Source organism: Sphaeramia orbicularis, chromosome 2 (assembly GCF_902148855.1).
Source record: "Sphaeramia orbicularis chromosome 2, fSphaOr1.1, whole genome shotgun sequence".
NCBI classification, from domain to species: domain Eukaryota; kingdom Metazoa; phylum Chordata; class Actinopteri; order Kurtiformes; family Apogonidae; genus Sphaeramia; species Sphaeramia orbicularis.
The window spans coordinates 18,772,853-18,794,978 of record NC_043958.1 but is presented as its reverse complement, the minus strand read 5'-3'; positions in this window follow the sequence as shown (position 1 = coordinate 18,794,978).

Here is a 22,126-nt window from a genome sequence, read left to right as displayed (position 1 = left end):
GGGATTCTGACTGTAAACATAACCGAATGTGTTTACAAGAACACTCCACAGTGCGCCTTTGACTCCCATTAACCCAAAGTGAAGTACGTGTCAGGTGATACATCGAGCAGCGAGTGGCGCTTTAGAGCTTAAGCACTCAAATGGTCAGCAACTCAAGCACCTGGAGATGGAGATCAGAGGGGGAAGTGGAAGAGGGGGTGATTCTCGAGGGATCAGTACAGTAGTTGGAGTGCTGATTGGTGAGTGTGTGTGTGTGTGTATGACAGTGCATAAATAAATGTGTGTCTATCAAGACCAGCTCAGCCTTATTCCCTTTCATTCTGGTTAACTCTACTCCTGTAAACCCATACAAATTACAGATCATAGGACTGACCAAAATGGGAAATTTGAAAATAAAGGGGATGCACTGGATAAAATTTGCATGTTTATAATCTCTCTACATTAGTAAAGTCAAATGCATTTATACAGAATTAAAATAACCTTTATTATTTTAACCCACAAAGACCCAAACAACCACCGTTGACCAAAACTACTAATATAAAATGTTTAATAACATCCGATCAGCTAATCCTATCAATCCATGTAAATAATTGGTTTAAAATGCAGTTTTTCATCTTTTCATGGTCATCACATATGACCCATTTGGATATTCTGAGGCTCCATAGTTACCTTGGAAACATCATCTTCTACAACATTGATTCACCAGTAAAACCCATGGAGTTGGATCAATGACAGTGGATGGAGACATTTGGTTTATGTTCAGTTAATGGTGGATTTTGTTGAAAAAAATTGCATTTTCTTAATTTTTCTGTTTCTGATAGTATGACAGTTAACTTTATTTTAATTTGAGCTGTTATGAACATCTGCATAATCAGTGAATTAAATTTAGGAAAATACCTGATTTTTACTGAAAGAAACACAAAATGCAGTAGCTAATGTTACTAAAAAATTGGGGATAAATTGCTTAACCCTTTCATGCACGAATTATGAGAACCTTAATCAAGATTTTTTTCTTCAGTGTTTAGCCATGAAAAAAACAATCCGATCGAGTTTTTTTTCTGTAGAGTAACAAAAATATCCATGCATTTAATTTTTGAAGTAAAGAAACCTGTGTTTAAAATCCAATATCAGAAAGTGATATGAAAACAATGAACTAAAAACATTTTTAATGCTGCTAATCTGATGTCTTCTCACATTTTAACATATTCTAATGCTAGTAATTACTCACTTCATGGAGATAATATGTAAAAAAAAACCTTCTTGTTTAACGAATAACAATTGATTTACACTCAAACATGTCACTGCAGATCAGGTTTATCAAGAACAGTAAAGTTATAGTAATGATCTGAATTACAGTGTATGGGATGGTGCATAAGCGTCCACTGTGTTGGCTGATATGGAACTAAAACAACAAAACCCATTAATATACAAGAGAACAGCTGGAGAAGAACTGTCTACTGGAGTGGACAGTGCATGAAAGGGTTAAAAAAGGAAAATTAATTCAGGAGCTGCCAGAGAAGTAACATTGGGTTAAAATATAGCCAGTCTTTTATCTTTACAAGCAGATTTGTTTCAGCTCTGTAAACTGCTGTCGGTGACCAATTCCCACCGAGTCACCGGTGACACACCCTCACGACCCTCACAAGAACCAAGCAGTTTCGAAAACAAGCGGAATTCTTAAATGCCAGTATTTAAAATGGAAGTTTTGCTAATACTCACTACTGATAACAACAATTTCTAGTTCTTTACTATGTTACCACGTTGTTCCTAGTTTCCAGTTTAAACTCAGCTTCAACTTGCACACGGTTCAACACACATCAATGGTCACCGATGACTCAGGACAACACATTTTTACAAGTACTCAGTAGCATCCTGAACTCAGCAGAGCACCATTGAAAGAGAACTGAGTGGTTGAATGCCTATGATTATGGAGAATTTCACCTCAGTGGGTCATTGTCAAATATCAGTCAAAACTAATGTTTGGCCTTGACAGCACTGTATCTGTATTATTGACTCAAACCGTGTCATGGAGTGAATAGCCTGATTCATTTGTAGTTGTTTCAGCTGTGTCTTTTAAAAAGTCACATAAAATGCTAAAATATGTTTTTGAGCTATAAACTGAATCAAGTGATTTCAGTGGGATGAAATTCTTAAATTATTGTGCCCATGCAAACAAAAAATAGGCAAATTTTAAAAGTTGCTAATTCATAGGTGAAAATGCCACTTTTGGATTTTAAAGACATTTTTAAGATTTTCCATCCCAACCTGATGTGATTTGTTGTGATATTAACCTTTTAAGCAACATAACTGAATGAACAAGGCAGCTTTTAGAAATCTTGATATTAACCCATAAAGACCCAGTGCTATTTTTTTGGCAGTTCCCAAATAATGTTTTCTCTATATTTTAACCTTTCTTAAGTGATTTTTCAACATTTATTGTAATATCATCCTCTACATTTTGAGTTTTTTTCAGTGTAAATCATGTATTTTCCTATATTTAATTCACTGATCATGTAGATGCTCATTAAAGCTCAGTGTAAATCCAAAGGTTAATATATCAGAAACAGGGAAAACAGAAGAAAAAGTGACTTTTTCAGTGAAATTTATCATTAACTGAACATGAATCAAGTGTCTCCATCCACTGTCATTAATCCAACTCCATGGGTTTTACTGGTGAATCAATGTTGTAGAAGATGAGTGTTTCCACGGTAACTACGGAGCTGCTGAACATTCAAATGGGTCATATCTGATGACCATGAAAATATGACAAACTATTTTACACTAATTATTTACATAGATTGATAGTATTAGAGGATCAACAGGTGTTAAACAGTTTAGATGAGTAGATGCTTTAGGTCACCAGTGGCTGGGGGTTAAAACTGAATATTAAAAAAAACAAAACAAAACTGGTGCCTAAAGGGTTAACAGCCAACAGATAAGGTGTTTACAGTGTCCCCCTCGTCCCTCAGAGAGCAGGGGTACCTTGTGTCGCTGTCCAGTGCTGAAATCACTGATAAGGCCCAGGTTACAGAGGAGCTGTCCAGTTCTGAACTCACTGACCATATCCAGGCTGCTGTGGCTCAGTCTTTTGTTAACCTTTTAAGCACTAAAGTTGCAGTATTGCTACAAGCATCAAAACTGAATGAAACAGACAGCTTTTTGAATTCTTAATATCAAAATTGAATAATTAAAAAAAAAAAAAAAAACTCAGCCTACCTGACTTTCAGTTAGCACCTGTCAAACCTTGAGCTGGAACCAAGATCAACCTGATCCAAACCACCAGATTTGTTACATAAAAAACTGCACATACACATTATTTACCACTGTCACATATGGCTACTTTCTTTGTCAGTTTGGATCTGAACTAACATGTCAAAACACCCAACTAATATGTGAGTACGCAGGCTGTTGGCAGCATTGAGCAGCATCATGTGAACTGGTTTGTATGACAGTAATATAACATGGCAAAAATATTTGAAATACAGCATACATGTATTGAATTTTGTACGTGGGCCGTGTTTTAGTCGGTAAAGTATTGAAAAAATATATATATATTGATGTCACTGTACAACCCCTATCACACACATTCACACCTAGCCTTCCCTCCAAGCTGTCTTCACAGCCTCTCTTTGACTCTGTAACAGTTTTCCGAACCATGCAGTGAGAGGAGTTAGACACTGTAAAGGTGGTGAAGTTACACTTTAATGTATTGGATCTTTATCCATGCGTTGAGGTATGTTTTGCATCAACCTGAGTGATGGAAATGCACATCTTTTAATACAAGCACAAGAATCTCAAGTCCCGTCATCAATAATGACCCTATTGTTTGTGGGTGTTGAGATGGAAAGGGGGCAATGAATCATGATTCATCACACACACACACACACACACTGGGGGCTGCGCATGCTCAGGGACAGACACATGCGTTGCTAGTCAGATGACACACACACACACATACGCTGCTGGTGCTCCCGATGATCATTAGTGAGGATCAGCTCATCTAATGACGACCGTCCCCGCTCTCTCTCCTCTTTCTCTCTCCCATGGTACGCTCTTTCATTACCCAACATGAATACCTCAATTGTTATCTCCGTCTCTCTCCCACCTCTCTCTCCCTTGCCCTTTCATGCTGACACACATAAGCAGCGCGCCCACACACACATGGATGCTGCTCTTCTTCTGCAGATCTCCGACATGACTCCTTGTCTCTGCCTGTGGCCCCGATCCATGTGTTATTGATGGAATCCTTCCAGACAAACACACAGCCCACTAAACCACCCAATCACACAGCAAGACCCCGGTGACTAATACTAGCTGATCCTCAGTGACCAATAAAAAGAGCCTAGAGACTGACAGGTTGGTCGACAGCTCTGATTTATTGAGTAGGGTCTCTAGTCCCCTAACCCCCCACACCTTAATTACTTTTCCTTTCTTTTTCCACAATTTTTCTCTCTCGTCTCTGATTCTCTCCTCATCTTCTTTTTCCAGCCTCTTTTTTTTCCCACTCTTGTTTCCCTCTATTTGTCTTTGTGGAGGGAGGTAAAAGACGCTGCGGTCATTTACAACCTACTGATGTCTGAGTGGTTGTTTCTATTAATAAAATAAGCTGAGACATGAAAAAAAAAGATGAAAGGAGGGGGGCAAAGGGGATATAAGGGGGAAACAAAGTGAGGAAAGGAGGAATAGGTTGGGAAATAGAGTGAGAGACGGATATAGATGGATGATAACAAAGTAATCTTGGGGGGATTGCAAGGGCCAAGGTAATGGATACTGCAGATCCCAGAGATAGCATGACAGGAGGAGGATTAAGTGCTGAAAAACAAAATATTACTTTTGAGGCACATGTGTGTATGTGCATGTGTGTGCACACGCATCGAGGTGAGGCTGCTATGGGTCTAATCTAAGTCACGCACTGATGAGAAAGGTCTCGCTTGTTGCAAAAGTAGAAAATCCCAAGAGTTTTTCAGCGTGTGTACCCACCTGGATGTGTATTGCGGTACAACTTGGGTGCTTTGTTTGCATGTGTTTACAGGGTATATCTGCCAAATAGTGGGGAGTAACTCAATTTGCAGGGGCAAAGGTGCTCTTTGTGCCTGGTGGCAGCAGTGTGGGGGTGAAAGGTTAAATAGCTCTTGTCATAGTAATGCCTATTGCACAATATAACAAGGATCAAAGGTGAGCCACATTGCAGACTCATTGAGACCTGGGTTTAAAATACTTTTGCGCTAAATACACCAAACTATTATTTTTTCCGAGTACAAAAAAAATCCAGTTTTTGCTGAAGTTTTTTTGCTCAGTATCATACACTGTGTAACATTCTTTCAGTACAAATTTCATTCAGGCATCGCTTCCTCCAAAATTCATGAATACCTCTCTGAGTAAAAATTCTGTACAACAACAGAAAACTTGCAGACACTTAGATATTCTATTCAAAATAGTTCACTTTCAGCTCAAACTTTGACAAAATGTAAATGACTCCATAGAAATGTGTTGCATTGTGACAGACAAATGAAACTCTTGGGATTGAAATAGACATAAAGTGTATTCAGCACTTTTGTTTGCAACTTTGTTACCATATATTCAAAAGTGGGTATATATGTGTATACATCTCAGAAACATTTACTGCATTTACTGCCGCTTATACATGTTGAATGCTATCAGTGGAAGAAAGTGTCCCAAGAACACATCAGTTATTGTAATTTACCCTGTGAAGCCTGAACCATTAAATCACTGACAGAAAATTCCAGTTCTTTGAAACTGGAGCCTTTATTGGTCCTTCTGAACAACCAAAAAATTGTTTTTCAAATATCAATTTCCATGTATGTTTCAATTTTGTATCATATTTGATACATCGGGTCTCAATGCCCAAATATTATTATTTTTAAACAAACAAAAACATAATATAACACAAACATGTCCTTCCTCATTAATGACAATGTTGTAGTGTCACTGGAAAGGCCTCTGGTGAACAAATTCCTCCCCCCGGTGGATTATCCATGTATTGAATGTATCTAATTGTATACATCAGGTTTTTCAGGAAAAAAAATATCATGTTGATCATGTAGAGGGCTTCAAAACTCATGCATCAAATATGATACGTTTGGTCTTATAGGGTTAACCACGCTTGATAATCCCATTCATTCATTTTCTGAACCGCTCAATCCTTAAATGTTATAGGACTGCCGGCACAACTACCAACAGATGTGCCATTCATCACATTGCTGACATATTGAGATGGACAACCATTTACTCTCACCTCCACTCACTCCTATGCGTGGGAAGAAGCTGTTGTACCTGGAAAAAACCCATGCAGGCACAGGAAAAACATGCAGACTCGACACAGAAAACCATTAAATGTCCCCGTTGTGGGATCAATGAAGTCTAATCTAATCTAATCTAAAAGCTGGACGGCACTGGGAATGAATCTAGGTCCTTCGTGCTGTGAGGCGACTGTGCCACCTCAATAATAGTACTGTGACAAACGGACAAAACATATTGGCTTCTGTTAACAGCTTGGTTTCGAATATTCGTGAGTCATGGAGGATTGTCGGAATGGATAAGACACATGAAAACCTGTTTCTTCTGTAAGCTTAGTGTAAAGCCTAAAGACTGAACTGTAATTTGACCCAAATTCACTATGGGTCACCAGGCCTCGAGGCTAGAGCAGACCTCTGGCTGCAGACTGATGTACAGTTTCACACACTGTAATGGACATAAAAAGTATCTGCCTACTCATTTCTATTATTATATGTATATTTTTGTCTTTTGTTCTGGAATGTAACTCTACACTGTGCCAAAACAGCATATGGCAACACATAAAGGATGTATTTTGCAAAGCCTCGAGTCGTGTTGTAGTTGGTAATACACTGAGTGACAGTACTCTTACAGGTGAAAGCAGAAAGCATGAGTCACTGTTGAAGTATGACTTATTTTTGGTGATCGAAGTAGTTACCACTGGTGGATTGCACACTGTGTAAAGAGATTCAAAAAAGCGTACATGCTATTTAGATAGACTTTATTGATCCCAAACTGAGAAATTGTAGTGTAGCAGCAACAGCATGAAGGATAGCAAAAATAGAATGTAAGATCAACACAGAACACAAGAGCAAACACACTATGCATAATAAATTTGAAGTATAAAAAACAAAAATACTGAGGTGCAACAATAAAATGTAATGTGCCAACTAAAATGGAATTGTTCAGTAATAATAATTTCAAGTGTTTCATGTTGTAAAAAATAGGGACATCCTGATCCGATCTATAGATTGGTATTGGCTGCCGATCTGGCATTTTTTAGAAGATCAGATTGGATTTAGTCACAAGATCGGGCCGATCCGGACCTGGTTCTGGGGTGGGGGTAAACACACATCCTGCTCCCTCAAATTAAAATTTCTGAAGGTAGGGGAAAGGAAAATTAGCTGCACAACAGCGGGAGGCTTAGAGAAATTTGTAAAAGGTCTATAGGTTTTGGTTTCACTTTAACGTGATGCACAAGTCGGGTTTTGTGGAAATATTTGACCCGGCCCAACTTGACCCGCGAGTAACCCGCTAATGTGCACATCACTAATGTATGGCGGAGAACACACCCCCATATGGACGGACCTATCCATAGACCGGCTACAGCAGTGGCAAACATATAGCCTACGGGCCAAAACCAGCCCACCAATGGTTCTAATTCATCCCACAGTATGAATTTGGAAAGTGCAAAACTTATACTAAAGTTATTAAAAGTCAGAGGTGTCATAGGTGTTTTAGTTCAGGTTCAACATTCGGTCCAATTGGGATCTCAAGTGAAATAATGCTGCATTCCAGGCAACCCGTGACTCGTGTTTTTCCAAACTTCTACCAGTGAAAATGCACTGGAATGGCAGTCAAACCTGTGACTTCCCACCCCGTCAACTTGTACTAGATAGATGTACTCCCAGTTCCGAGCTCTGACGTCACGTAGCAATGGCGGCCCCCATGGATGCAGTGTTCATGCAAAAATGTTTATTAAAACAAGGTAATGCTCTGACATTATTTATCTGCAAATGCTTCTCATAATCAGCAGCTACTCTAACATTAGCTAGTTTTCAGTCCATTGAGTGCAAGAATAAATTAATACCAAATACGGATCCAAATATACAAATAACAAAACATAAAAGGTATAACAGCTTCTCTTGCCTTATGCACTGTTTTTCCTCCTCTGTTTCCCTCAAATAAGCAAAGAACACCTTTGGCGATAGAAATGATTGTAAATGGGCATAATGTACGGTTCACCATGCTGGTTTGTTTCCATCTAGCTACCACAATTCCTTGCGCTTAGGCAGTTTGGCGTGACTTGCCTGGAACGTTACAAAGTTATGAGTCGTGGTTTGAAGTCGTGACTTACAGGCTCAAAAACCAGCCTGGAACGTAGCATAATAGCATAACCTATAAACGACTCCAAATTTAAATCAAAATTTTATTGTAAAAAGTCAGTATCAGATCAGTATTGGCAAAACTAATCCTAAAAAAAAATCGGATCGGAAGCAAAAAAATCCAGATCGGGACATCAATACTAAAAATATCAATCTGTTATGTTTTCACGGTGATAAAAGTAACTGATCTAAATGGGTCACTAAAAGCAAAAAGTAGAATGTTCCGTCCTTTCATTTAGATTTATGTGATGCAGGAGTAAGTAAAAACAGGTGAAAGGTCGAGAGGATGATCCTCTCTGCCCGATTTGGCCCAAATTTCTCAAAAGCAATGCACTTCATTGGTAGTCCCATTTCAACACTGGCACATATATCATTCTGCTCCAGCTCCACAACAAATATGCAGCTAACAAATGCTCCATAACAAATTTAAAATGCACTTCTCCAAGGAAGATGTTTGTCATCAATGTCAGGAGGCTGTAGCTATAACAGTAGCTCTTTCTACAATGTGCACGGCTGTTTGAGCACAGTGCTATAGTCAGCATGCTCACAATCGCAACGTAAACATGTTTAGGAAGTAATAAAAATGCCATGTTGCATTGAACTTATTGTGATTTAATGACATCTATAAGAAAAAAAAATCCAGACTAACTCATCAAACAACAAACTTAAAGAAAGGACATCAAAGAAGAGTTTTAGTCTTTTATGGAAGTAAATGATACGCAACTACCGGTATTTGTGTCTGTTCTGTGTGTGTTTGTGAGCTGTTTCTTAAAAGTAATATGCCAAGGCTCAGATATGGTTCATCATTTGCTCTTTGACTCTTTTTTTTTTTTGATGTGCTTTCAAAGAGTTTTAAACAAGATGCCACTGTTGAAACTACACCTGTCAGAACACTTAGATTGCTGTGGGACGGGTGACAAGTGATCTTACATTTTGGCTTTTTTTATTTAACTCCACGCTGAAATCAACAGCTCTATCAGCAGTTTGTTATTTAGGTAAAAAGGAGCCATGCAAGAATAACAAACCAGAAATATTACTTGACTTTCTGTCTTGATTGTATTGATAAAAGAGCTAATATCCTCTGCAGTTCTGATTAAAAAATGCCACACAAGTCTCACAATCTCTTAATAAGTGGTTCCAGGCACAACAAACCCCACCTCTTGCACATATTATAGCTTATTTTCACATGCATCCAGCTGATGTCATCATGTCTATGTGTGTGCTAAGGTAAGTATATCAATTACCTTCATATACTGTATGTGCCAAGTTTGAAGTAAACTGAAACAAATCTGATGTTTTTATAGATGTTGAAATTTTGCCCATTATAAGCAAATGGGAGAAGAAAAAATATTTCAAAAATTCATAAAAAAAATTAACTTTGACCTACTTTTCCCAAAATGTAACCACATCTATTCTGTGTCACTGGCAATCCATAAACAAAATTTGGTATGAATTCAACCAATAGTTTTGCTGCTACAGACATGTGAAATTTAACCCCTTATAAGTGAATGGGGAATAAAAGATTTTAAAAATTCCTAAAAAAAATTTGATTTTAACCTATGTTTCCCAAAATGTAATGATATGTCCTCTGGCTCACTGGCAGTCTATAAGCTTATTTAGTATGAATTCAACCAATAGTTTTGCTGCTCCAGACATGTGAAATTTGTACCCGTTATAAGTGAATTGGGGGGGGGGGTGTTAAAAAAAAAAAAAAAAAATCATACAAAAATTTACTTTGATCTACATTTCCCAAAATTTACTGACCTCTATTCTGGGTCACTGGAAATCTATAAACCCAGTTTGGTATGAATTCAAGCAATAGTTTTGTTGCTACAGACATTTGAAATTTCACAAATTATAAGTAAATGGGGGAAAAAAACAGATTTAATGAAATTCATAGAAAATGTGAACTTTGACCTAAATTTCCCAAAATTTACTGACATCTATTCCGTGTTAGTGGAAATCTATAAATCCAGTTTGGTATGAATTCAACCAATAGTTTTGGTGCTACAGATGTGTGAAATTTTGCTCATTATAAGTGAACGGGGGAAAAAAGATGTAAAAAATGTATTAAAAAATTGAACTTTGACCTACATTTCCCAAAATTTACTGACATCTATTATGGGTCACTGGCAATCTATAAACCCAATTTGGTATGGATTCAACGAACAGTTTTGGTGTGACAGACATTTCAAATTTCATCCCTTCAGTAAATGGGAAAAAAAAAAAAAAATAATAATAAAAAAAAAAGATTTTAAAAATTCATAAAAAATTTTGAATGTTCCCAAAATGTAATCAAGTCTATTCTGGGTCACTGGCAATGTATAAACCCAATTTGGTCTGAATTCAACCAATAGTTTTGCTGCTACAGACATTTGAAATTTTGCCCCTTATAAGTGAAAGGGGAAAAAAAAAGATTAAAAAAATTCATCAAAAATTGTTTTACTTTTACCTACATTCCCCAAAATTTACTGACATCTATTCTGGGTCACTGGTAATCTATAAACCCAATTTGGTATGCATTCAACACATAGTTTTGCTGCTAGAGTGTTAACAATCAAACAAACAAACAAACCAATCCAAAAACAACCCCCCTTGTCTCCTCTTCGGGGGGGCGGTGTAATAAGCTACAAATAATTATGTAAAAATTGTCAAAGTAACTTTACCTCCATTCCCTCATTTAAATGCTATTAGTTGCAATGAAAGAGTTGCTCCATGATGTCAGGCATCTCTTTGATATAAGCTACAAGAGAGAAATGTTAAGATGAATGTCCAATGTTCTCAATACATTTTTGAGTTGCACTTTGAAGCTGAGTGTCACCACACACATTAGATGTTCAGACAGGCACCCTACGTCCTCAGTGCATATGTGAGAATACTTTGAAGCCAAAATTCTCTTGACAGACAAAGCCTGACTCTCAACACAGCATGAATCCGTTCCATGTTCACACCCATTTATGTTTGAAAAGTTCTTTGTAATGTTATTCTGAAGTTTATAACAATATCCTGCTTGCTTCGAGATCCTCTTAACCCTGTTGCAGTTCTGCGGAGCCGGACACACAGTAAGATCGAGCGCAGCCAATTACTGCTTTTGTTTTTCTGTACTTTTTGGGGTCAAGGTGAAATAACACACAGCAGACATCTTGTCTAGCTTAGAGAAAAGATCCGACGGCTCAATAAGGTAGAAGAGACCGCGGGATGCAACAGTGAAGTGGAAGGGCTTGTTTGGTTGTTTCTGTGTCTAGAAGATCCTAAAGAAACTGGTTTTAGAAAGTCTGGGTACCAAAGAAAAATCGTATTTCATACACAGACTTGTCAGCGTGGAGATGACTCTGCTGAAAAGTATGGGCCTTTGCTGTGAAGATGTGAAGAACCCCCGTGGAAGAAAATCACTGTGTGCACATTGCAATCATGTCATGATACAGTGTATTATATCATGCTTTAGTTTAATCCAGCACCAATAAATCAAATGGATAACTCAGATGAAATCCTTGAAAGTCAGGTGCACGTTCCATCATCAGTGATGGCTCTCAGGGGAATGTGTGTGTGCGGTGACGCATGAGCTTCGAGAAAACGAGTACATTAAGTCCCTGTCGCTTGCCAAGATAAACATGGACGTCCTGTGTTGTAACCACATAATGTATAGAGAGTTTGCCTTAACTCAGCCTTTGGTTTAGGGTTTAGTTTAATCCGTTTTATAAGCCAGTGGGCTCAGTTTAGAAGCTTTACATGGATTTTCACAGTAGTTGCATATAGGGTGTTGTGACATGAGCAAAATCTCATATTCCAAAAAATGTACTTATATAGCACATTTCACCTAAAAAAAAAAGTAATGCAGTGTGCTTTATATATAAAAACATCCAGAGGAAAATAAAAAAGTGCTTAAATACCAATAGGGCAACTATCAGTAAAAAGTGAAGTGTTTTTTCACCTTGAATGTTTCATCCCAGGGAAAGATAAACTCTATTACGACGGCGTATTAGCTCCACATAAGTAAAAAAAAAAAAAAAAAACTTGTGTTGCTAGAATAAAGTCGTAATATTTCGAGAATAAAGTCATTATATAATGAGAATAAAGTCGTAGTTTAAAAAAAACTCATTATTTAACAAGAATAAAGTCAGAATATTTTGAGAATAAAGCCATAATATAATGAGAATAACGTAGTTTTAAAAAAACTCATTATTTAACAAGAATAAAGTCATAATATTTCAAGAATAAAGTCATAATATAATGAGAACAAAGTCATAGTTTTAAAAATCTCATTATTTAACAGGAATAAAGTTGTAATATTTTGAGAATAAAGTCGTAGTTAAAAAAAAACAACCTCATTATTTAATGAGAATAAAGTCGTACTTTTATGAGATTAAAGTCGTAATATTTTGAAAATTACTAAAAATTTTTGATATTGTATTTTTAAAAACAATGGAATTTATGTTTCGCGTTAAAAGTAAAAACCTTCCTTTTTGTATTCAGAAAATTTTTAAGTTAAGAGAAGGACATTATAATTTAAGAGGGATGTTTGCGTTTGAAAAATGTAAAGTAAGAACAAACGTTAAATATCAGTGTTTCAGTTATTGGTGTCAAGCTATGGAACGAATTGAAGGATGAAGTGAAATTGTGTAGCTCACTGTTGAGTTTCAAAAAGAATTTAATTTGTCAAATTATGGAGGGCTATGAAAGTAATATGATTACAAAATGACTTATAACACTGAATGTAGTATAATTTGTGTTTAAGTATTTATCTGCTGCAACTTCAGGTGTGGACTAAGGATGTGAATAGGAGACGCAGAAATAAGCCTCCGGCTTCAGCTTCTTCCTTTTTCAGTTACAAAATGTGTTAAATTTTATGTTTGTTTGTTTTTTAAATATGTATGTTTTGTTGTTTTTTTTAATATGTATGTGGTTTGTATTTTGTATTTAACTGAAATAAACATTCATTCATTCATTCATTCATTCATTCATTCAAATTCGACAGTTTCCGGTTTTACAGCGAATGCAACGAGTGAAGCAGCAACTTTACTTCTGTTGGACTCCAAAATTCGCAGTAGAACCCTCACAGTTTCTTCAGAAACAACAAACCCTATAGTTCTGGTGTATCCACCAATAGCCCTGCAGACGACCAGTTTGTCAGTTTCTCCTCCACAAAAGAGGCAATTTGCTCCAAATCAGTTCAGTTCTTACAACAAAAACTTGTGCAAAGTCACCTCAAAGTCCTTAGACTAATGATAATGTGTTGATAGAGGATAGACTCAGTATTTGGCCTTTGTGCATAAACCCCAAATGAAAGTAGAACTGCACAAAATGTTCCAAGTTCTCCATTATTCAATGAGTGGGTACAACTTTATTATTTTTTCTTTATTATACTGTGACTTTATTCTCAAAATATTACAACTTTATTCTTGTAGTGACAAGCAATTTTTTTTCTTATGTGGCCCTGGAACGCCGTTGTGCTCTACTGGCAGTTTGTTGTAGTTTTTTAAGTGTCGTTTCCCCATTTTTAGTCTGGACTCTAGGCTCGACTGCACTAGATCATATAGATTTATTTGCTATATAAATGGTTTATATTCCTCAGACTATTCACAAGGCAGTGCTTTGTAAACTAGGAGTTGATCTTTAACTCATATAGACCCAGTGCTACTTATGTGGCAGTTCCAAAATAGTTATTTCTCTATATGTAACTTTTTTTAAAAATGTGATTTATTACCATTTATTATAATGTTATCCTCTGCATTTTGCAGTTTTTCAGTGAAAATCAAGTATTTTCCTGTATTTAATTCACTGATCATGTAGATATTCATAAAAGCTCAGATTAAAGTTGTGGGTTATTGTATTAGAAACAGAGAAAACTGAAGATGAATGTCCAAATGGGTCATATCTGATGACCATGAAAAGATGAATAACTGTATTTTACACCAGTTATTTACATGGATTGATAGGATTAGTAGATCAGAAGTTATTAAAGAGTTTAGATCTGTAGATGCTTTTGGTCTTTATGGGTTAAAATGCATCATGTAACTAAATGGAGGTCAGTGTAAAGATTTTAGAGCTGGTGTAATTTGCTCAGTTTTTTTTTTTTTTTGTTTTTTTTTTTTTTAGTTCTGGTTAAACTTCAGCAGTGTCATTTCACATCTATGTAGATAACAATACATATTCAGATTTTCTATAAACTACTGATTAGTTCATGTCATATGACGCACTGAAGGATCTATTTTTATTGCATGTTTATTCTGCATTTATTAGATTTTGTCCAAATATAATGTAAAAATAAAAGCACATTTTACCTGTAACATTATTTAACTCTCATGTATGGACCTATCAGCAACATAATTTGCAAACTGTCCTTTTTTGTGCAGATTTTCTGTGTGCCATGAGGGTAAAAAAATACAACACATATCCCAAAAGATGAAAACTAGTGCAACTTACAAACCAACAAGATTCACAACAGATCATCTATTTTTAAAAATGTATTTATTTAATGAATGTGTTTATTGGGTTTTTTTCTTTTTTAAACACACACATAAGACAAAATAATAAAACTAAACAAAAAACACAGGCTGGGAGTGGTCAGAAAATAAATAAATAAATTATATATATGCATATACACACATATGAATGCACACACATATACATATGCACATACATTCTAGGCTATACATATGAAAGGTACAACAGATCATTTTTAGCGTCGCACAGTATTAAATGACGCATCACACAGCCCTAGTTGGGTATGATTTATACATTTTAAGCAGCTTTTTATTTATTTATTTATTTATTTATTTGCCTAAGCCCTACGCTGATTTTTCTTGTCAGCGGTATCTCACTTACGTAGGAGGTATTACTGCACAAAGGTCAGCTCTAATCATGTTACAAGCAACTCTATAAGCAGAAATCACATTAGTAGTAAAAGTAAATCAATAAATTAAGTATGTAAACAGCTGAGCTCATGTTTAATCACTGTCTAATGGCTGGGTTTCATCAGGCTAAGTAGTGGAAGAGGGGTTTTTTTCCACTCTGATTGGGCTTTTTCTGAGGCTAATGGCATAATCTCCTCACTCTAAACAGGAATAGTTGAATCATTTATCCAAAATACTGTACCAGTTATTAAATGTAGTGTTTTTATTTCAGTTCATGCCTTATATGAGTACTATAAACATATTTTTTTTTACATTATAATGTGCGGTCGACTTGAAACGCCCTGTGAAAAGGGGATAATGTATAGTGTTACGATCATTTTCTGACTCCGCAGGGTGCTGTTCAGCACAGATGCTCCAGCTGTGATTGGATGTTTTTTTTTTTGTTTTTTTTTTAGTTTTTTTTTTTTTCACACTCTTCTCTCCCCTCGGTCTGACCTCATCAAAGACACCAGTCAGCGGTCATTCCTGCAGATTTGGACTCCCCTTGCTGAGCTGCTCTCATGACAATAGGCCGATGCTGACATTGAACCGGACACAAGAGCTAAGCTGCGGCGCATCAGTTGGCGTACTTTTAATGTGGTTTTTTTTTTTTTTTTTTTTTCATTTCATTATGGATTTTTGACCTTTTTCTCAGCGTGTTAGTAATAGAATAAGGTAGAACGCATTCACACATAGTCACAAAAAGAAAACATGAATGAACAATGTGCAAAAACCGACTAATTAAATGTAATTTGACATTTTGGGGAGTTTCGTAAACATGAAAGTCCTCTGTGCTCGCAGTAAATTACATTAAAAATCTATGATCTCATTTAAGAGCTACAAGTTTAAGCCTTATTTATATTCATAATCCATGTAGAAAAGGCAAAGTTTGTTCGAGTAAATATAACAAATAAGCATTGAGGTGCCTCCTGTTAGCATATTGAAAATGTACTCCAAAACAGAAAGCACCACATGCTGTGCTGTAGCCATGACAATATGTGAAAGCAAAAAAAAAAAAAAAAACCCTCAAAATAAAGACATTGTGACAAGTCTGTTTACTCTCCCAAAGCTACTGGGCATCAATTAGCCCCGTCGCAAGCTGTGAGGCATTGACCCTTGCGTCTGTTTGCCCGCCCTGAGCTGAGGCGATCCCAGACCTGCAATATGTTGGCGTAAAAGGCTTTATCTGTGCATGTATCTGTGTATGTGCTGCATAGAATATAAACACCGGAGCATCAAAGCAGCGGTTTCACAGTTTTCCAGACGATGAGTTTAATGAAGACGTTTCTGACCAAATGCGCACAGAAATCCGATCTGTCTCCTCTATACTGTATTTGAGTAGCATTGTTGTGTATTAATGACACAACTTTGGCTGTTTCCAGCAGCTGTTAGCGATAAAAGACGAGATGCTACGCTTGTTTCCAAGTCTGTCAAGAAGGCTTTCATCCAAAATAGAACTCCCTTTTGTTCCCTGTAATTAGAAGAGGTTGGATTTGTTGAATACACTCATCCATAAAGATGGCTTAGCGTTGATTTGACAATAACGAAAACAGCGAAGGAAGATCAAAAAGCACAGAGAAGGTCCTCAACTTGAACAATCCCTTTCTTTGATGTTCCCAGATACATGAAATCAATTACACCGGTTGTGAATAAAGCGCAAGTGTGTAACTCTTGATGATTTGAAATGTCACAAGTCGGCATTATTGCGATGTAGCTAAATTAAAACGGTATAAGAGAGATGAAAGGTAATACTCTCTCCCCGCTCTGTACTGTTGACCTACTTTTTGGGTTAGCGATTCTTGCACTGCTGTAACGAAGCACACTTTTAATCTCTCAGATTAAAAACTCATTTGAATAATTACGTAGCTGACCATGCAGGTTAAACAGTGCATTAGTCTCCCCAATTAGGCCTATACTGTCTACATTATCATTCCTGGTGCAATCCTATATAGTAATCCTCCAGATGCTGCAGTTTTTATATTTTCTTTGCTTTTTTTTTTTTCTTCCCCTTTTCTAATGACATGTTTTTGACCGTTTGAATGTCGCTGACAAACTGTCCTTTAAATAGAGCAACACTGCATTTCAGATTCACGTTGTGACTAACAGGATGACACACAGCATGCGAAAGCCAGCTTCCTAAATGCATTTCACGAGCACATTACGTTCTGTGCAAAGGATTAAATAAATATCTGTAAGCGTCTGTCTTTTTTTGTTTCTTTAATACAGATGAGGAAGCTGCATGAGGCATCATTTTATGCCTCAAAATGAATATAGGGTGATAATTTTGCGATGTGTAAAACATCGTAGCTCAAAGCCTTTTCATCAAAAAACACAAAGAAGACAAAGCACAATGGCAAGATGAACCGAAAAGATAGAAACAGAGGGTTTTATGAGAGTATTGTGGTCTGTGCCAAGCTGCAGTGGTGGGGGGGAGGGTTCAAATTGAGGCTGAAACCTTCATTCACTGAGAAGTTACAGTATTTCATAGCCATCACTGCCAACACCTGTGGCTCCCATGGGAGGGCTGAGTGTGTCTGTGTGAAGCAGAAAAAAAAAAACAAAAACTGAGCATAAATCTGTTGGAGATCTGACCTGAATTTACAGCACGTTCGCTGGTAGACCTCCAGTGTGCACTCTCTGTTCAGCCTTGATACTGTGTTTGAAGCTTCCGTCTGAGCCGCGATGTGACTCACTGACACCTCACGATTGGCTTTGTTTATGCATCGATTTATAGGCTTTAAAATAGTTTCTCTAAGGAGTTGACAGTGTGAGGGTTTCACCGGAGAACGTGTGCAAATAGTGTTTCAAAATTTGGCTCGGGTAGATGCAGCTCTGTTGATTAAAAAAAAAATTTAAAAAAAAATCATGTGATCCACTTACTGGCTCACATGAGTGCCAGCTGAGATCGTAGCAGGCCAGATGACCTGCTTATAAAACTTGCTGGACCAGCAACATTCATTGTATTTAAATGGACTGACTTTTCATGCTGAGATGTTCATGCCAAGTGTTGCGTTTCCTCAAATAATGGCCAAAGCTTGTGTTTACATTACATTACATTTACATTTACGCATTTGGCAGACGCTTTTTTCCAAAAGCGACTTACAGGGGATAAACCAAAATAAAAGAATAAAATACAAGAATAGATTAAAGACATAAAATAGCTGTACAATTAAAAACTGTGTCATACAGAAGAATAAAAAAGCAAAATGATAGACTAAAATATAAGAATAGATTAAAAAGACATAAAAACAGCTGTACAATTAAAAATACCAAACAAAAAAACATAATAAACATAATAATACATTTAAAATGGAATATTTATATCAGCTGCAGGAGATATAGAGGCATTTTTTTTTTTTTACATTTAGTTTTTTATTAGTTATTTATCACTGCAAATAGTATTTTAAACAAATAGCTATTATTTTTTCTTACATTATTACCAATAATAGATCCAAAATACATCACCAAACATGTTTTAGGGATTGCATAACCCAATATATTAATTGTTGAATATACATTATCCCAAAATGATGCAAGTTTAGGATATAACCAAAAGACATGCGCATGGTTTACATTGATATCTTTGACTTGTGGACACATATTTAGGTGTAATTTTAGGTGTTATGAAAAATCGAATTATATTTTTCTAGCGATGTTCCCTCCATGTTCTTGAAGAAGTAGTTGACTGTTGAGTTCTCCAGATATTGATCCATTCCTCCTCTGAGACACACATTCCTAGTTCTTTTTCCCATTTCTGTTTCACATCCAAAGTGTTACAACCTCTCTTCCACATTAAATACTTGTATCCCATCTTTTTTTTAATGTATTCTGTTGAGTTTTCTTTGCCTTTCAACAGGCCTTAATAGAATTCCATTGCTTAGAGTAGAGAGGTGGCTTTTATTTATCATTTCCTCTGTTTGATAAGCACAATTGTCATATGTAGTATAAAACATCATTTTGATCCGCTCCTGTTTGTGATGTCAAAAGTAAAGCAAAGGGCTTTTGTAAAAACTCAACACTTCCTTTCCCATAGAAATCAGATAAATAGAAACCATTACGATCTAAAAGAGCTTTTTATTGTTTAATGTTGTCTTCCTCTCACACTTGGAGATCTAAGTTTCTGCAGATGTAAAGTAACTCACACCTGCAGTTACTGAAATCAGACACTAAAACTTCACATCATTTAGAAAATAGCTGAATTATATTGTTGAACATATTAAATCGGGGGTGTCAAACTAATTTTTGTTCATGGGCTACATACAGCCTAATATGATATAAAGTGGGCCGGACCAGTAAAATAATATAAATAATAGGATAAGAACTGATAAATAATGTCAACTCCAATGTTTTTAAGTGAAAAAAGTAAAATTCTGTAATGAAAATGTTAACATCTACGAACTGTACTTGAACCTAACATGAACAAATATAAACACCCTATTTTTTTTTTTTTTTTACAAAAAATAAGTGCAATGTTAACAGTATTACACATTAATTTATCATTTATACATGTGCGTCACAACTTACAGATCACACTGGATCTACAAATACACAAAACATTTAATTACAGGCAGAATATTGTTAAAATTCTACATACTTCTCTTAAGATATTTCAGGTTATTCACATTTTTTTGTAAAATGCTAGTCTGTAAATGTGAATATTTTTGTGTAATTTAACATTTTTTACACTAAAACAAAGAGGAAAATTTGCGTTTTTCATTATTTAGAGATTATTTTGATAGTATTTTACTGGTCTGATCCACTTTTTAACATCCTTAATTGTTAATATCTTCAGTGTAATTTTTGCATTTTCCAAATTCATCCCACGGGACGGTTTTGGTATCTTTGTATTAAATTAAATTTGTAGAAATGAACAATGATATAAGTGGCAGCACATTTTATGGCACCTGAAGTTTATCCATATTATTTTATGTTTGACCAATATGTGTTGACCTTGACAACAGCTATTATTATAAATTCAGAAGTTGAAATTGATTTCCAGTTATTTCATTTTTATCATGAATTTTTAAAATCTTTTTTCCCCATTCACTTATAATAGACAGCATTTCAAATGTCTGTAGCAGCAAAAGTTTTTGTTGAATTCATACCAAATTGGGTTTATAGATTGCCAGTGACCCAGAATAGATTTGGTTATATTTAGGGAAAAGTAGGTCAAAGTTTAAATTTTTTTATGATCTTTTTAAAACATTTTTTTCCCCATTTACTTATAATGGATGAAATTTCACGTCTGTAGCAGCAAAACTATTGGTTGAATTCATACCAAATTTGGTTTATAGATTGCCAGTGACCCAGAATAGATATGGTTACATTTTGAGAAATGTAGGTCATAGTTTAAATTTTTAGGATTTTTAAAAAATCTTTTTTTCCTCATTTACTTATTATGGGCAAAATTTCACATGTCTGTAGCAGCAAAACTATTGGTTGAATTCATACCAAATTGGGGTTATAGATTGCAGGTGATCTAGAACAGATGTCATTAGATTTTGGGAAAAGTAGGTCAAAATTACATTTTTTTGTGAATTTTTAATATCTTTTTTCTTCTCCCATTTACTTACAATGGGCGAAATTTCAAATGTCTATAAAAACATCAATTTTGTTTCAATTTGCTTCAAACTTGTCACATATATAGAGGCAACTGATATGCTGACATCACATGCATAGACATGATGACATCAGCTGGACCGATGCCAAAATAAGCTACAATACGTGCAAGGGACGGGGTTTATTATGCCTGACATCACTTCTAATATATTCAAAAGTTGTAATTGATTGTCATTTAGGGAGGAAATACAGCAGTTTAAAGTTAAGTAATCTCATATCTATTAATTTAGGGACAATTAGAAGAAGAAATAATTAGAAAACTTGTACTTTTTTTTGTTGTAAATGCATCCTCATGTTACCTTATTAAGGAAACACATGTAACTTCATAATTTCATTACAACATAGCAGCATATGTGCTCTCTGGAGGAAATAGTGATTTCATTCCTCCACTCTGTATTCTTCCAGAAGTTTATTTACCACTGAATTTAGTATTTTATGCATATCTAATTCCAGTTCTATTTGTTTATAATCTCTAAGGGTTTGCATTTGCTGCACATAATGCATTATAGTGTACTGTAACAGTCCTGGTGGCTGTAAATAAGATCCTGATTTATTTAATTTCCATCCCCATGCCAGTTTCTATAAAGATATACATGCATATATGCAACGCAATCCCACGGAACCAGATGTGAAGCTGTCACTTTGCGGTGATGGTACATATTTGTATGCGGCAAAATATGCATCTCAAAAAGCTGTGTCTATAGCCTGATTATGTTGTTTCTGGAGTCTGTTTTTCACACATTGGGTTTTATCGACTCCCTCCTTTTTTCACATAGCTCCACCAGTATCTAAAGTTTAAAATTTCTCAAGGTTTTCTCTAGATCTGTTAACTGATCTAAAAACAAATCAAATGCACAGTTGGATGTGATTGATGTGATAAGTCCCTTTTTCTTCTTCGGACTGCTTGTATTAATGTATATTTTAATGTAACATAGTGTTAAAAGTTAAAACAAAGGTGCTACATATACTCAAATTCTATTATTTAAGACCTTCATGTTTTATTAATAATAACTTATTCTCTGTAGTGAACTTCAGATTTGTTATAAAATAATCAAAGCCATCAAAGCTGTCAAGTTGAATAGAATATCTGAAGAAAAAGAGGAGGAAAATCTAGGAATGTAAAATGTTGAAAACCTCCAAGGCTATTAGAAGTACAAATCAGCTTAGAGGACAATAACTTCTTAAGTGCCCAAACATGAATGATAGTTCAGCATC